The following is a 16,898-nucleotide window of genomic DNA, read 5'->3' as shown; positions in this document are numbered from 1 at the left end:
TACGGCCTCCCGCCCGCCTGCCCCCTTCCAAGACCCTACCACAGGGCTCTGACTCTCTGACTCGTTTCCCACCTGTAAATACCGCCTCACCCCAAGATTGAACTCTAGGACATCAAACCTCAAGGGTTAACTGGACCGAAGGGGGGAGGAAAGGTGAGAGAAGGTCTCTCCTCCCAGGATTGTGAATATAATGTAGCAACTTTGCTGGCGCCGCCCCGCGCTCCCCGTCCTGTCCACTTCTGAAACTCTTGTTCCTAACGACAAAGTGGCTATGTGCAATGGATATAAATGTATTGTGAGTGTCTTGGTTCAGTATTGGTTTCACTTTAATTTATTGATACTGTAAGTTATTTTGCTTCCCCTCCTAGATTTACTTCCAATTCTGTTTTACATTCCCCTTTGGGTTTCCTTTGTGTATGTTTTTGGTTGTAACTTCTTGATGTAATGGCACTTTAAAAGGGCGACAAACGACTCACGAGATGGCGACCACCTGGAGCCTGTTTGGGGAGACCATCCTGTTACCATGACTTTCTTTTGTTTTTAATAATAATAATAATAAAAAAACACAACCACAACAACAACAAAAAAACTGTCACTTCCTGGACTGCGGAGGTGGGAGTGCGGGGGCGGGGCAGGAAGTGGGCTGAGGGCGTCGCAACAGGTGGACAAGGGGCCTGCAGCGTAGGTTCTAGAGCGCCCCGGGTAAGACCCAGGACAGGATAGATTATTGCGCTGTCTTCAGAGTCACAGGAATCCAGGACTAGTCTGGGGTGTCCTCTCCACTCCAGCAGCCGATCCTCTCGCTTATCTCCTGGGGTGGGGTGGGTTGGAGTGGGAAGACCGGAGCCTGCTTTGATGGCTAGCAGAGCTCCTAACCTCTCCACCAGTCCGTCCAGACACTCCCAGTTTGCCCCATAGGCAACCCCTTCCCTGCCTTCAACATAAGGACTCTCTGTCGGGTCTTTTCTATGGGACATATTCCTTAGTCTTCTGCCGTCGAGTGCTCACCAGGGCCAAGCGTTCATTTGTGGCCCTCTCGCGGGAAGTCACCCTTGGAGCGCTCAGACACAGGGTGCAGTTTTCCATAGTGAGCATAGAATGCCAGGGTGGACTCAAGGTTGCCTTCTATGAGGCATAAGCACCACAAGCTCAAAGAATGGGGGCGCCACAAGTCTGTACAAGGAGAGCGAGCTCCCGCACTTGTGCGTAGGTAGAAAGGGAGTCCTGGCGGATTTTACTGCCCATTTTAGTCCGAGTGGACTCAGGACGTGGAGGAACCCAGGGAGAACTTGAGACTCGCCGGCCGCAGGTACCGGGCAGCCGCGCGGACCAGGCCTGGGCAGGGAGCTGGCCCCCGCCGAAGCTACGTCCAGGAGACTGGAGTGGGGAGGTGGAGGGAGGGAGGTTTGAGGCCTCTGCTTGACCACCCTACAACCTCAATTTCCGCAGCGATCCTGCTGGCTACAGGTAACCGGTAACCGCCAAGCACTTTGAAGGGGGTGGGAGGGCAGGAAAGTGTGGATGAACTGGGGAAGCGCTTCGTACTGGGAATCGCTCTGCCTTTCCCTCAGTTTCGCCTCCTCAGCAGACTAGCTGGGCCTTCCGTGTCTATCTTCTGTCCCCAATGCTCGTGCCGGGCCCTGGGCGCCCTTAACAATCTGACCCCGCACAGCCAGGGGTGCCCCTGCGCTTCCCTCTGGGCAGCGGCCGAGCGCCCCCGGAGGAGACCCTGGAGGTTGCGTGCGGCGGGAAGTAAGTACACTGGTGGGTTGTCGGGAGGATGTGGCCGCTCCCAGCCGGGAGCGCAGCTGAAGAGCCCAGCCACACAGTCAAGGCAGGAAACCGGTGCCAACGCCCCCCTGTGCTGAGACCCCCGAGCCCTCAAGCCCCCACGTATCCCAAGGACCAAGTAAACTGAGGCACTATGCGCAATCTCCCCTGAAGGCCCTTCCAAGGCGCGGGAATGTTTCCCCTGGGTGGATGTTGTTGTTAAGTGCCGTCAAGTCGGTTCCGACCCATAGGGAGCTGGTATACGGTTTCCAAGGACCGGCTGGTGAGCTTGAATCGCTGACTTTGCGGTTCAAACCGACCTTGCAGTCCAGCGCAGGTGACACTAACGGGAAATTTGATGTTCCTCAGAGGAAGCGACTTCAGTCCTCTGAACCACGCGGAGACGAGGCGGAGCAGCGCGGTTAACAGGCGCGTTTGCCCCTCGCCGTGACAGCACTTTGGGGAGCCACACTTTCCTTCTCTGTAAAATGGGAATAACAGTTACCACTCAGACAGGAAGTTCTCGATTGCAGCTCACACAGATGAGCCTAGCAAATGTTCATTTCCACCCTTACGTTTCGAATTCTCCAAGTGGAAGAAAAACACCTGCGCAGGCGGTTGGGACCCGCCCAGAGGGGCGCCTCATCTAGGCCTGGATCTCTGCAGATCCGGGCGTGATGGGCAGATCCCACGCAGAAAGCAAACACCCTTGTGTGCACCGAGTCCTTTCAGAAATGGTTTGTTCTCCCTCCAATGTTAATAGTCAAACGATTGGTAGGGATGTAATTATCAATAATTATACGAATTATTGCTGATTGCGGGGCTCGTAGCTACTTTAATTAGTTTACCAGATTCTAATTAAGTTAAATGAAACATTAATAGGGAAAATATGCTTTGAAAAAAACAAAATTTTAAAAGTTTATTTCTCGCCACAACGTTGCCACCTTGCGACGACTTTTAGGCATTGCAGTCAACGTGCGAAGGGCCCAGACTAGGGCGTCTTCATTCTAACCCAGAAGTGGGACTTGAGGCACAAAATGTCCTCCTGGCTGTTCTTTCGGGGTGTCTTGTTGGTTACCCTTGACCCTTGGCGGTGCAGACAGAGGTCCGGCCCTGATCCAGAGCCCAGTCTGAGGTTCCGGGGTAGGGAACCAAGTCAATACGCCATTTGACCTCTAACTACTTTTTCAGCTATAACCCGGGTCCCCTAGGGAGAGACGCGGAGGACGAAATGTACTGTTCTGTATCCTTACCTATTCCGGAAATTTCAGGATGAGAGAATGAGCAAAGTTGGAGATGCTGGCGGAGACGGCATCAGGTTGCTTATTTTTCACTCTTTCGGGAGTAACCAGTAAGCCACTCCCCAGCTCCATTTTCTTTGCAAATCAGGGTTACAGGTGGGCAAAAGACGTCTTGAAACATCCACTCCACCCCGACTCCTCAAGCCTTGAGGTAACCTTTTCTCCTTCTGCATTCTCATGGTACTTAGTTCATGAAGCTGACAAGGCACTCACCTGCCTGAATTCTCCTTGTACACATCTTACTCTGTGTCCTCCCACACAGGGTCCAGCGCATCACAGGCGCTCCACAAACGTGCATCTGGGTGCTGGGAATGTCTGAGGGAAGTAATTCCTAAGTGCTTCCGGACAGCAGCTACTAAGAAGCAATTAAGCTCATTTGCATAAGGTTAATTAAGCACAGGCTTACTGTTCAGAAGAACCTTCCCTAATAGGATTAGTTTTAGGGGGCAGGAGGCAGGGAAGCGAGCTTCAACCTAGAGCAGGAAAACTTTCTTCCTGGTCCAGCTGTCTTCCAAAGAGGGCACTCACACTCCCTCGCATTTTGCGAGTTCATCTTGCACATGCCAGTAGACCTATTTCCAGTCACCCTGCTCTGAAATACAAGGACCTTTGGGGGAAAAATGCTTTTCCAGCCTTTGAATTCAGAATCTCCACAAAAGCAAAGCTAGGGCTGCATACTTTTTTCATTAATCTTAAAGAGGACAAACACTGCAAGGTTGGTTTGAATCATAAGGTCAGCGGTTCAAACTCCCCAGCTGCTCCTCGAAAACCCTATACAGGGTGGCTTAGAGTCAGAATAGCCTTATCTTTATCTCTTACCCCTAGTGGAGGCATAAGGTTTAGTTGTTATTGTTATTAAGTGCCAGTGGAGTTGGTTCTGACTCATAGTGAACCTATTTCTCATCTGGTGGGTTTGAACTGCTGATCTTTTGGTGAGCAGTCCAGCACAAATTCTGTAACCAGATTTCTTAGGTCTTAATTCCTGCTCTGTAATTGACTAGTTGTATGACACTGGGCAAAGCGTTGAATCTCTGTGCCTCAGCTTCCTCATCTATAGTATGAGTAAGATAATAGTTTCCACTTCATGTGGTTGGTTTGCGTATGTAATAACTTAATATATGTCAAACACTTCGAATAGTTCCTGGCTCTAAGAAGTATTAAAATATTGGTGTTTGCCAAGATTACAACTCGTTCTGGGTTCATTTCCCAGCCCTGAGACTCAAGCTGGGAAGGCATTTAAAGAAGCCCTTTATGTGTTTCTCCTGTCTTTGGCCCTAAATGCTCTTCCAGGGACCCAGGGAAGGTGACAAACTAGTGATTTTTCATGCTTGGACTTTTGAACTCTGAAGTATTCTTGAAAGTCTGGTGTGGAAAGGCATCCTATAGTACCAACCCTCTGTCTCATTGACTGCATATGCTCAGGGGTCAAAGGAACCTGTTCAAGTTTTCTCTCTCTCCAGGCAAGTTAGGGTAGGGCCAGGAAAGGCAGCCAGGTCTCTGGATTTTTCCAGGAGCAGAAATTGCTAGTTTCTTTCCTAATTTCTGCTCTGAGACAATGGCCATGCTAAGGGAAACATAATGTTTTTAAAGAACATTCTGAACAGTTCTTTTTCTGCTGATGGTGATCTCCGCCAAGTCCCTCTCTCTGTATTTCCTAACACCCCCACCCTCACTCTCCTCCACACACACAGGCTAATAACATTCCTGTGTCCTGGGTTGTCTTGGCTGAAAGAGCTAGAGTCACTGGAACACTGGTCTTTCTTTGCATGGCAGTCCAGAAAGAGACATTTAAAACTATACACCCAGTTGCTTAAGTGGCCTCCAAAGAATCAGGTATCTCTGGGGGAAGAAAGGAAAACCAACTACCAAAGATGATCCCCCTAACTCGATGCATCCAAGACCAGGAGCCGTTGAGGAGGCGCAATGAGAGGTCCCCTATTTTCGGCTGTTACCTGGAAAGGACCATTTCACCTTGACTGGAGAGAACAGAAATTGGTCCCTGTTGGAATGCTGCTCCGCAGCTTTGAGCGCCTGCCGGAGAGTACCTGTCGCTGCCCTAGGGCGGCTCTGGCGGCTCTGGCGGCTCTCCTGCTGACTTCTAGCGAGCACTAAGCCTGGGAGTCTTTTTGGCTTCTGCAGGCAGGCAGACTGGGGTTCAAGCAGCTGCAAAGCCCACTAGGTTCACTGCGTGAACGCTCAGGCACTAACAAAGCAAATGCACCAAAATTTTTCTTTTGGAACTAAATTAATACAATATTCCAAAAAGCATTAACAAAGCCATCATGAGCAATCTAAACTGTGTTGGACTTCTTTGTGATCCAGTTTCCTAGGAGTCCTGGTGTGGCGCTAGAGGATAAAGCGCAGGACCGAGAGGTGAACCTTGGGACCACATGGTTGGGGGTCTCTCCTCAGAAGCCCAGGGTCGCTGAGTAGGAATCGACTCTATGGCACTTAACAACAGCAACTAGGACGGTGCTTTTTGTAAGTGAATTCGGATTAAAGGACAAGTTTTTCTAGGTCTCTGACTCTGAAGTCTTGTCAGGCCTTGCGATGACTCCTTAATTAGTTCATTTTGATCTTGCCCAAGTTGTCTTTTCTCTGTGTCTCCTGTAAAAATGATGAATACCCATAGTGCAGAGCTGTGCTGTCAGGAATATTAAAATGAGCTGATATTGTTGAAACCCTGACACATGGCAGATGCTCAGTAAGTGTAGGCATCGTTAATAGGCACGCTTAAAAAGTGCTGAGCTACTAATCCAAAGGTTAGAGATCCCAGTCCATTCAGAGACCTCTTGGAAGGAAGGCCATTGGAAAATGGAGTCACATTGAGTTACAGCCCACTCCACCAGCAACTGGTAGTAAATATTTTCAGACAGCGTATTTTTGAGTTCTTGTTTATAGTAATGTTTATGTATACTTATCGTTGCACTAGGGTCCCTGTTATAATTTAGACTTGAAATGAGTCGACTTTGACAAGACTATTTTTTTAAGTGTGAGGGTATCACAGTATTCAGGATGGTACAAAGAGAAATTAACAAAGGGGCAAAGATCACAAACTGGGGAACCTTCAGGGTGAAATGTAAAAATGCACGGTAAAAAGCCGGATTTGACTCTGCTCCTTCCTTATACTCCATCTCCCAGTACTACTTAGTTTTAGTTGTTTTTTTTTTAGCCTCAAAAGATTCAACCTCCAAGGAGACTACTTGCACCTTGGTGAAAAAATATGGAACGCTTCACGAATTTGCGTGTCATCCTTGCGCAGGGGCCATGCTAATCTTCTCTGTATCGTTCCAATTTTAGTATATGTGCTGCCGAAGCGAGCACAAGCACCGGGGTGTCCCAGAATGTATATAAGGTCGAGAAATTATTACTTTTTTTGATTATGGTGACTATATTGTTAGAATTCCGTAAATTTAGAAACACTGAAGACTTATTATTACTTACTTCATTATACATTTTCTCTGGCATCTTGTTGATTATGGCCGAATTACAACTTCTGTATCGCTGTAACATCCTATATGCAAATTTAAAGGACCATGGGAAATTGGCCCAGTTCCCGCCCGACCTCTACGCGCGCCTCTTGAACGCCGCCGGCAGTTACGTTCCATCACGTGGTGTGCGCCTCGCCAGCGCCTGCGGGAGAGGGCGGGGATGTGGAAAGGCGCGGAGGGATCCGGCTTGGGAAGGCTCATCGACCTGTGCTTGGAGATGCGCAATAGCAGTGGGTCTGTGGGACTTTTTTTGTTGTGAGGTGTATGAGGTTCCTTCAGGGGTTCATCTCGGACTCCTGAAAAGATTGAGAGTCGCAGACTTGACAGCTCTTCAGGGCCACGGACCCTGTGCCGTAGGAGGGTGGGCAGGGGCCCAGGGTTACGACTCGGGAAGGGTGGTCGTTTCCTCAGCTTCCCTTGGGGCTCGCAACACCAGCTCCCTGCTCTTGGGGACAAGCGGAAGACAGAGGATGTCCACTTTGTGGTCAGGCCTTGAAGAGTGACCCAGCGTGGTGGCGGTCTGGCTCAGGTGTGGTTTCCCTAATTTTCAGGTTAGAAAACTGAGGCTCTGGGAGGTTAAACGATCGTTTCCAACCTACCCTACCAGCGGTGAAAGAAGTTGAGATTTGGATGCAAGTGTGATTTTAAAGACTGACCTTTGCCCTCTTTACAGTGGAACGCAGAAAGAAAAGAGTGCCCTTCCCTCCTAGACAAGACTGTCAGGACCCTGCCCAGCTCAGTCTCCTTGCCTCTCCCTCGTCACTCATTTAATAGTTATTGTTGTGTCGACGTGGGACGGGGCGAATACGTGCTCAGGGGTCTCCGGGACCTTCCGTTCCAGCTAGGGAGCCAGTCAAACGTGGGCGAGCAGTCTCAATACTGAGACTTGCTATAAAGAAACCATGGGGGATAGAGTGTCTGGGGAAAGTGGGTCAGTTAAGTGGGTGGGCTGGAACAGGTAGGCGAGGAGGAGACGTTGGGTGGGACACTGATTGGGACACTGAGCTTGTCACTTGATACAGAGGCAGTGCTGAGAGGATGGGGACTGGGTACCAGCCACTTGCGCTCAGTTCCACCCTTGGGACCAGTCCTTCAGGGGAGGCTTCTGTGGAGGTATAGGGTACTGAGAGAGGAGGACCCAGCTACACCCAGGGGGGCCTGGCCGGCAGGGACTTTGGGATTCTCCAACCCCCACCTGTCTGCAGTCAAGTGGAAAGTAGGCGCAGGCTGCCCAACTTCTCATCTGACCTCTCTCTAAATAAGCAGTAAACAAACACAAACCTCAGAATGCTAATATGGCCTTTATTGAGCGAAAAGAGCTAATTTGGGCAATGATGTTTCCTCAGATTTACAAAAGGGAATTGCAAATAACCAAAAAGCGTATTAACATTGATGGGAGATGATCCTAATCTTCAATTAGCATCCCCGTTTTTATTTATTTATTTAGAAGGAGCGCCTTTTCGACACAGTTGATGAGCACACGTGTCACGGTGACAGGCACGTCTCTCAGGTTCATAACTGCTTTATTGCGGAAACCAGCGGGAGACATACCTGGTTATTGCTCACCATTTCTGGTTACATGAGCATGTGCTATTTTGAGCTAGGGGAGGGTTTTTTGTTTTTTTGTTTTGTCTGTTTTTCTTCCTTTTTTGAGCAATTGTGTAGAGAAGAAAGATCTGAGTTCTAATTCCCATCCCTATTCCCCTCCCTTTTTTTTTTTTTAAAGCAAGCGCTCCCCTGCCCCCTCCTTTTCCCGTTTTTTTCTTCTCTTTTTCACTGCCATTCCCTCACTGAATTTAGCATGCGTTTACACTTTAGTCATTGACTAATTCTCCCTTCCCTCCCACCCCTGGTAAACATCATAGAATATTATAGCAGGAAACCTTTTCTTGACTTTTTATAGGAGTGGTCTCCTTTGCAAACAAACTCATGGCACTTAACAGAAACAGCAGCAGCGGCAGCAGCAATTTCAGTCAACATATTGTCCTCTAGGTTCCTCCATGTTATGTGGTGCTTGGCAGATTCATCCTTATTCTTCCATGTTATATTATATTCCATTGTTGTGTATGTACCAAAGTTTGTTCAACCATTCCTCTGCTGATGGGCATCTAGACTGCTTCCATCGTTTTGCTATTGTGAATACTGAAGTGAACATGGGTATGCATCACCTCACTTTCTTTGTGACCTTGGCCAAGTCCCTGAATGCCTGTGTTTTATCCTCTGCAAGAAAGGAAACAGCCCTAACATGAATTTTAACAACTCTTCTGAGCTTTGACATCTTGTGAGTCTGCCAGTTGGGGAAACTTAGGACTTTTTTTGAAAATAGAATTAGCAAGATGTGAAGATTCAACAATATTTTTTTATTTCCTAGTTTAGAAGCGTGAAGCATGTTGCTCATTCTTGGAGTATGGAAGACTGGAAACAGTCCACAAAGGCTGTTGTGGACCTAGAGGGCAAGTGTTTCCAAACTCTAGGTCCATAACAGCCTTTGTAGACTGTTCCAGAGTCTTCCATACATTCCAATGTGGAACAGGGGAAAGAGGAATGAAGCTGGAGGAAAGGATACATTATAGAGGGACTCGACTAAGGGAAGGACCAAAAGCATTGTGACATTTGGGGGAATCTTAACCCCCAATAGACCCCAAGGGGACAGTCACTGAAGATGAGAAGGATGTGTGAATGCCAGAGAGGTTGATAGTCTTGAAGTCACAATGGAAGCCTAGCTCCCCACCACCCTTCATAACTGTTTCCTTCTCTTCCCTCCATAGCCATGGGATAGCCTGAGTCTGGACAGTCTTGCCTGTTTTGCTCATATGTCCGGGACCGCATAACCTCAAGCTATGAGTGGTTCCCCACTCCTGTCTGAAGTGGCACTTCACACCACTCTGGACGGAAGAAGGCAACGTCAGCTTTGATTTAATATAGAACAATGAAGAATTGGGCTGTTGCATATTGAAGAAATGCCATGAGGATGTCCTCTCAGGAGTCTCTAAAATTCCGTAGCATGTCCTTTACATCCAGAAAGCACTGTACATTTTCATGTTCAATGGGAAGTGGGAAGGGTGGAATGCTCCCATAAATTCCACCTGAAGGAGGAAGAAGGCCTGACTGCAATGGAAATGCTGATCTTAACCAGCCAGACTCAGAAACTCCAAAGGCCCTGGGAGAGGCCAGTGCTGTGACTGGAGGAGGTATGGATGCAGGGAGGACTGACCACCCCACCCCGCAGGCCAGAAATGTCTGTGAGCATTACTCTCTTACTTAATTTACATATATGAATGAATTTTTCCCAGGTGCCTGTTTTCTTTCCATGAAAAGATGCTGGGAGGGGAGTGAGACAGGCAATAGAGGGTCTGTGCACTCTAGACAGTCCACAGCTCAGAGTCCATGCCAAGAAACCCTGGTGGCACAATGGTTAAGCACTTGATTGTTAACCAAAATGTTGGTGAATGGAACCTACCCTGGAGTGGGTTAGAAGCCACTCCTAGGTTAAAAGACCTGTTGATCTGTTCTTAAAAAGATTTGTTGTTGTTAAGTGCTGTTGAGTCCGTTTCAACTCATAGTGACCCTGATACAGCATTTCTGAGAAGCAGCTGGTGGGTTTGAACTGCCAACCTTGTGGTTAGCAGTCCAGTGCTTATCCTACAGCACCACACAGGACCCTACAGCCTAGAAAACCCTATTAGGTAGTTATACACTGTCACATGGGATCACTGTGAGTCAAAATAAACTGGAGGGCACCCAAGAGCCACAGCAATCTCTGCCAGACACAGGTGTTATGAAGGGAATTGTGTATATCCAATATGTGTGTTGGAATCCTACCCCCATACCTAGCAATGTAATCCTGTTTGGGAAAAGGACTTTCTCTGTTGTGTTATTGTTGGTAAGTGCCATTGAGTTGGTTTCAACTCATAACGACCCTGTAGAGGCTTTCTGAGGAGTGGCTGGTGAGTCTAAACTACTGATCTTGTAGTCTAGTGCTTATCCTGCAGAACCACACCAGGACTTCTTAGGACTGAGTAGAACTGTCCAATAGCATTTCCAAGGCTGTAATCTTTACAGAAAGGAGCTCTGGTAGCGTAGTGGTTACGAATTGGGCTGTGAACCTCACGGTCAGCAGTACGAAACTACCAGCTGTTCTGCAGAAGAAAGATGAGGCGTTCTGCTCCCGTAAAGATTTACAGCCTTGGAAACCCTGTACAGGGTCGCTAGGAGTCGGAACTGACTCCACGGCACATAACAACAACAACAACAATCTTTACAGAAGCAGGTTGCCACATATTTCTCCCTCAGAGTGGTGGCTGATAGGTTCAAAACCTGACTTTTTGGTTGGCAGACGAGTGCTTTAACCACTGCACCACCAGGACTCCTTCAGACCATCAGTAAACCCCAAAGATCAAACGCACGGCCATGAAGTGAATTCCGACTCATAATGTCCGTATGTAGGGTTTCTGAAACAGAAAATCTTGATGGAGCTGTCAAATTCAGCTTTCACCCAGGGAACAGCTAGTTGGTTTGAACCATCAACTTGTGGTTTGCAGTCCAGTAGTTACCCTACAGTGCCACCAGGGCTTCAGACCTTTAAAAAAGCCTTCTAATCCCACCCCTTCCCCAGCTTGGACTGATATTCCCCAATCTCCTAAGTGTCTGGCTGTTTCCCCACCTGCAGAATGTTGATTTTGTTGGCAGATTTGCAGGATTGTTTGAATATTGAATTCAGGATTGGATGTGAAAGACCCTAACATATTAAACAAATGAACTCCTGGAGAGTGTTTAGAACAGTCTCTGGATGTATGAGTTGGAATCGCTTCAACTGCAATGAGTTTGGGGGCTGGTAGTGGGCCTGTGGGAGCACGGTAGGTATAAAAGATTCATTTCATTTCCTTACTCTCCGTTTTCCTTTCTTAATTTTGCAACTAACTGGAAGAAACAAACTTTTTAAAAAAGCAAAAACAGAGGGATCCCCAATTTTTGCTTAGCTACTATGGGGACTGTTTTAAACCTTTGGTCTGAGTTATTGAAGCTCCTACTTCAAATGCAGTTATGTTTCTGGAAAGGAACACCACATAGACACTAACACCAAACCAAACCTTCTCATTGACTCAATTCTAATTTACAGCGGCCTCATGTTACAGGGTAGAACTGCTCTATAGGGTTTCCTTGGCTGTAATCTTAACAGAAGAACTCCAGGTCTTTCTTCCATAGTCCCACTGGGTGGATTTGAACTGTCAACCTTTAGTTAAGTAGTCAAGCCAAACCTGTTTGTGCCATTCAGGGACCTCATAGACATACTAATACCTGTTCACTGAGTTTAATATGTGCCCTTGCCCTTTGAAGTCAACATCTGGTCTCTGATGTTCTGTTTTCTCTGAATGTCCCTGAGAGCTAAGCACCATGTATGATGCATGTGTGTGTGTGGAGGGGGTATGTGAAGGGAGGGAGGTACCTAGGCTTTGAGAGGTTGTGAGACCTGCCTAAAACACAACTAGTCAGTGAAAATGTTGGAAATCGCTCTCTCTAACAAATTTGGGAAAAAGTATTGCCAAAATGCTTCTTAGAGTACAGGATGATGAGACTTATCTCACGTACTTTGAACATGTTATCAAGAGGCACTGTCCCTAGAGAAGGATGTCATGCTTGGTAGAGAGGGTCAGTGGATAAGAAGATGATCCTCAACAAGCTGGGCGGAGACAGTGGCTACAACACTGCATTCAAACACAGCAGGGATGTAGAACAAGGGCAGAGAGCATCCGGCCCATGGACCATAAATGGCCCACAAAATCAGTGGTCTGGCCCTGCCGAGGCAACTGCAGTTCCAGCCATCACATTGTTATTGTTAATTGTCGTCAAGTCGGTTGCAACTCTTAACAACCCTGTATAGGGTTTCTAAGGAGCGGGTGATGAGCTTGAACCACTAACCTTGCAGTTCAAACCAACCTTGCAATCCAGCACATTAACCCAAGTGCCACACCAGGACTCCAGCCATCACATTGTTGTTGTTGTTAAGTGTCATTGAGTCAGTTCCAACGCATAGTGACCCTGTATAGGGTTTCTAAAGAGCAGCTGGTGAGCTTGAACCACCAACCTTGCGATTCAATCAACTTTACAGTCCAGTGCATTAACCTACAGGGCCACATCAGGACTCCAGACATCACGTTGTTGTTGTTGTTGTTGTTAAATGCTGTCAAGTCGGTTCTGACCCATAGCAACCCTATATAGGGTTTCCGAGGAGCAGCTGGCGAGCTTAAACCACTGACTTTGCAGTTCAAATGGCTTTGTACTCTGGTGCATTAACCCACAGGACTCCAGCCATCACGTTGCTGTTGTTAAGTGCCATCAAGTCGATTCTGACCCATAGGGACCCTGTACAGGGTTTCCGAGGCTGTAAATCTTTATGGGAGTAGAAAACCTCATCTTTCTCCTGCGCAACAGCTGGTAGTTTCGAACTGCTGACCTTGAGGTTCGCAGCCCAATTCGTAACCACTATTCTCCCAGAGCTCCTTAGTCATCACATTAGGGATGAGTTAATTAAATGTTTGACCAAATATAGCATGCTAATTTTAAAATTGATAATTTTGTATGACCCTTGAATGATGTTATAAATATCCAAATGACCCTTGGCAGAAAAAAGATTCCCCGCCCCTGATTTAGAAGAGGGTGCTGAGCTGGGCAGCATTTCATTCTGTTGTACACAGGGTCACTATGAGTTAGAACCATGGCACCTAACTAACCACAACTCCAAGACCAAACAACATTCTCCAAAATCTCTCTCCCTATTGCCTTAAATCTCACCAGCGATGCTTCATTATCTTGCATTGTTGCTCTATGAAAGGTGCTCTAGCAACCCCTGGGTGGCCTAAGAGCACAAGCCTGGGGTGTGAAGAGGGTGCTCTGAAAGAGTGTAAAGAGAGGAATGGCGAAGTCTGGGCGCCATCTGTTTCTCTATGTGGGACTGCAAAGCGGAGGGGTTATACCTCCAAATCCTCCCTACCCTGGAGTCCAGATATGCTTCACCAGCCCCTAACCCGGAGGTTACACTGACAGCAGTTGTGGGGCAGGGACACATTGAAGTAGTGTGCCAAGGAGATCTGTACTCACATCCCAGCAACTCCACGGGTTGACTGAGCCACCCAAAGCAAATCTCTTCCTGTCTCTGTGCCTCAATTTCCTCATCTATAAAATCAAAATGAAAGGATTTCCCTACTTGCTTCCCAGGATTGTGAGGCCCACTGGGAAATCCCCCTGGAAAGAGATACTCAACAGAAGGAAGGAATACTGGTGGGGTCAGACACCCTTCACTCCTCAGGCAGTATAGCCCTCCCCTTACCTGGTGAGCGAGACATGGGTGCCTTAGGAACAGACCTATAAAATGTGAGCTCCAAGATGAGCCATCACATTGTATTAATATTTTCACACCACTTAACTCTCATTAAAATGTACTTTGCTGAATTTAATATGTGATTTCAAATGACACAACATATTAAGTGCTTAATATACTAGAAATTATGAAAGTATTATAGTCAATGCCATATGAAATAATTAGACTGAATTAAACTTTAGCAGCCAAGTGAAGGAAAGACTTCAACTTGTAACATCTTAAAGTAGCTTAAGCCACCTCTGTAATCCCCCAAATAAGCATCCAGATACTAGGATTTTAAAATAAAAACTGGAGCTTACATTCTTATGTACATCTGGAAGCTCTTCTGGACTTTGGTGATGTGGGAATTGTTGCTTTGGGGAGATGAAGGGTCCTGGAACCCACCTCAGGGCAGGGTGTCAGAGTTAAAGGCTTTAGCTGGCTCCTCACCCAGGGATCAGCTGGAGAATAATCAAATGGCTTTATGACGGATCTCATTACAGGCATACCTCGCTTTACCGTGCTTTACAGCTGTCGTGGGGATTTTTGTTTTTAACAAATTGAAAGTTTGTGGCAACCCTGTGTTGGGCAAGTCTGTTGGCACCATTAGTCTAAGAGCATGCACTCACTTCGTGTTTCTGTGTCACATTTTGGTCATCCTTACATCACCCACTTGGAGTCCTGGTGTGGCACTGTGGGCTAATGTGCTGGACTGCAAGGTCACTTTGAACAGCTCACCAGCTGCTCCTTGGAAACCCTATACAGGGTTGCTAGGAGTCAGTACTGACTTGACAGCACTCACCAACAACATTGCCCACTTCATAGACTACAACGTAGTATAAGCATAACTTCTATGTACACCGGGAAACAAACAAGCCCATATATATATATATTGCAGTGGTCTGGATTCAAACAAACATATAATCTCTTGAGATATGCCTGTTTGGTCAGTAAGGGGTTTTGCTCAAGTGACAGATTGGGCTTTGCCTCAAATTAGCCAGTTGACAAGTTAAAAATAGAAGCAATATGAAATACCTAGAGTAGACGTGTGTACAGAGATCAAGGTTTATTTTAGTGGTTACCAGAGGTGGGCTGGAGGTAGAGGAAAAGAAGATACAACATTTAGGAGACACTGAGCTGCTGGGGGAAACGTCTATAACAGTTCATGGTGATGGTTGAACTGCATGTTGTTGTTAAGTGCCATCCAGTCGGTTCCGACTCATAGCGACTCTGTATAGGGTTTCCTAGGAGCAGCTGGTGGGTGTGAACTGTGACCATGTAGTTCGCAGTCCTGATCCTACAGCAACACACCAGGTGTCACATTTAATGCCACTAGTCCTGGTGTGGCGCTGCAGGATAATGCACTGGACCGCAAGGTAGATTTGAACCTCAAGGTGGTGGTTCAAACCCACCAGCTGCTCTTTGGAAACTCTACAAGGTTACTGTGAGTCAGGACTGCCTCCACGGCACTTAAAAACAACTGCAGACTGTATAGAAGTCCTGGGTGGTGCTGTAGGAAAAGCACTTGACCACTAGGTTGGTTTGAACCACAAGGTTGGTGGTTCAAACTCACTAGCCTCTCCTATGAAATCATATACAGGGTTACTATGAGTTAGAACCGACTCCATAGCACCTCATGATCACTAAAAAAACTGTATATGTAAGGAGTGTTAAAATGGCAATTGTTCTGTTACTGATATATCTACCACTATTTAAAAAAAAAAAAGATTAAAAAACAAAACAAGCCCACCATATTTAACATTTACTGTGTGCTTCCTTTATGCCAGGCATTTTGTATGCATTTTTGTATTTCATTGTCACACCACCACCAGGGGTAGATGATGTTAGCCAGTCTTTTCAGATGAGGAAACAGATGCAGAAAGATTCTGCATCTTTGATCCAAGGCCACCAGCAGACATCCCTCGGAATCCAGACTCCAGAATGTTCACCTCTATCTTGGTTATCTGGTGCTGCTGTATTAGAAATACCACAGAGAGGTGTATTTTCTCACATCTCTGGGGAAGTCTTTCTTTCTGTGTCGGCTCTGGGGGAAGGTCCTTGTTACTTTCTGGCTTCTGTGTTTCAGTTCCTGGTGATCTTCATGCAACATGGCATCTATATCTTCTGCCGTCTGTGCTTTCTGTGCCTTCTTTGCTCTTTTTATAGCTCAAAGATGATTGATATAAAACACACCTTACAATGATATGGTCTTACTAATACAACAAAGAAACCACTATATCATAGAGGATTATATTCACATGAATTATAAGAGCTCATTGGCATCAAGTCAATTCTGATTCATGACAACTGTAGAGGACACAGTGGAACTGCTCCATAGGGCTTCTGAAATGATCAAGCTTTACAGGACCAGACAGCTTCATCTTTTCTCCCATGGGTTACAATCATTGACCCTGTGGTTAGCAGCCAAGTGTTTAACTCATTGTGCTACCAAAGACCATTTAAAAAAATGTTTTATTATGAATTATGTGATAGTTTACATGGGAGAACATTAGTTTTACATTCATCCTATCGTATATTGTTTCATTGCCATGGTTAGAATCCCCTCCATGCGTCATCAACCAACCAAAGGATATACCCCACAAGCCTGCCCCCCAGCCCCCGGTCATCAACACACAGCCCCTCTCCCTCTCTGGGTCTAGAGTCCCCAGATGCTCCATCTTTGCCTCCATTTCTGGTGTCACTGCTTCTCTGGGTAGGGTCTCGCACTCCGCTCTTCTCCTGTGATGGTTCCAGGAACCTCGGCTCCTGGAGTGCATAGTCAATCACCCCCCTCCTTTTGCTATAAAACATCCACCTTTACATTTCCAACCCTCACAATCAGTCCTGATAACAATTATGCACTATTGAATCATAAGAGACCTATCTGGATCTCTTTTCATCAGCCCCACCTAGAAAGATTGGATTGTACTCAGTGGAGATTCTGCCTTCCTCTGGATCTAGGCTCCCTCTTTTTTTTTT

The 16,898-nt window shown here is 46.8% G+C and overlaps 1 pseudogene; it reads left to right on the top strand.

The window, feature by feature from the left end:
- Nucleotides 1-1,780: 1,780 nt before the first annotated feature.
- The window catches only part of LOC102826794, a 193,179-nt pseudogene continuing 178,061 nt past the window's right edge, over nucleotides 1,781-16,898 (top strand).

This window comes from Chrysochloris asiatica, unplaced genomic scaffold (genome assembly GCF_000296735.1).
Source record: "Chrysochloris asiatica unplaced genomic scaffold, ChrAsi1.0 scaffold00004, whole genome shotgun sequence".
NCBI lineage: Eukaryota > Metazoa > Chordata > Mammalia > Afrosoricida > Chrysochloridae > Chrysochloris > Chrysochloris asiatica.
Note: the sequence above shows the minus strand (reverse complement) of the source record. Positions and strands in the feature narration are given on the sequence as shown.